Source organism: Myotis davidii, unplaced genomic scaffold, assembly GCF_000327345.1.
Source record: "Myotis davidii unplaced genomic scaffold, ASM32734v1 scaffold726, whole genome shotgun sequence".
In the NCBI taxonomy this organism is placed as follows: Eukaryota; Metazoa; Chordata; class Mammalia; order Chiroptera; family Vespertilionidae; genus Myotis; species Myotis davidii.
In genome coordinates this window covers 1295230-1296356 of record NW_006297808.1, presented here as the reverse complement: position 1 = coordinate 1296356, position 1127 = coordinate 1295230, and the positions used below count along the sequence as shown (strand labels likewise).

The following is a 1127-nucleotide window of genomic DNA, read 5'->3' as shown; positions in this document are numbered from 1 at the left end:
GGTGCGGGAAGAGACAGGACAAAAATCGTACACTATGGATGAAGACGGTGGGGGAGGGGAGTAAGGACAGAGGGTGGGGTGGGAACCGGGTGGAGGGGAGCTATGGGAGGAAAAAAGAGGAACAAATGTAATAATCTGAACAATAAGTATTTAATTAAAAAAAAAGAATGAGGAAGGTGTGTTTGTATTGCTATGGAAGGATCTCCAAGATATATCATTAAGTCAACATGGTCTATTACAACGGTTCTCAACCTGTGAGTCGCGACCCCTTTGGGGGTCGAACGACCCTTTCACAGGGGTCGTCTAAGACCATCGGAAAACACATATATAATTACATATTGTTTTTGTAATTAATCACTATGCTTTAATTATGTTCAATTTGTAACAATGAAAATACATACTGCATACACGGCATTAGGAAGGTTGAGAACCACTGGTCTATAACAATGTATATACTATGCCACTTTTTTAAGAAAGTACATTGTTAAATAAGAATCTCTGTTATTTGTCTGTGCACAAAGAAGCTCTAGAAGGATCCATAAAATACTAAGAACAATGATGATGAGTGGCAGGGACCAGAGAGAGAGTTTCCACTGAATAGTTTGTTTTGGATTTTAACCATGTGATTCCCAAACCTTTCCACTGAATTAAAAATTTAGATAAATAGCGTGGCCGGTGTGGCTCAGTCGTTGAGTGTCGACCTATGAACCAGGAGGTCATGGTTCGATTCAGGTCAGGGCACATGTCCGGGTTGCAGGCTTCATCCCCAGTAGGGGGCATGCAGGAGGCAGCCAATTAATGATTCTTTCACATCATTGAAGCTTCAATCTCCCTCTCTCTTCCTTTCTGAATCAATAAAAATATAACTTTAAAAAATTTAGATAAATGAAAACAAAGATAAAATTGTACCTGTGCCATGACCACAGCTATGTGAGGTTTATATCTGCTCATGGTCAGACCCTGGACTGGGAGGGAGGAGACAGCACAGCATCCTGAGTTGGATGCACCATTTGTTCTTACAGTTGTTCAGGAAATAAACATTCAGAAAACAAAGTAAATGGTCCCAGCAAAAGCAGAATAGCTTTGGGTAAGAAGATACTCGTAAAAGAGCTGGGCCTGGGTTCCCA

The 1127-nt window shown here is 40.9% G+C and overlaps 1 protein-coding gene across 3 annotated transcripts in view; it reads right to left on the bottom strand.

The window, feature by feature from the left end:
* The window catches only part of POR (P450 (cytochrome) oxidoreductase), a 61539-nt gene that overhangs the window by 14202 nt on the left and 46210 nt on the right, over nt 1-1127 (bottom strand). The window lies entirely within an intron of this gene.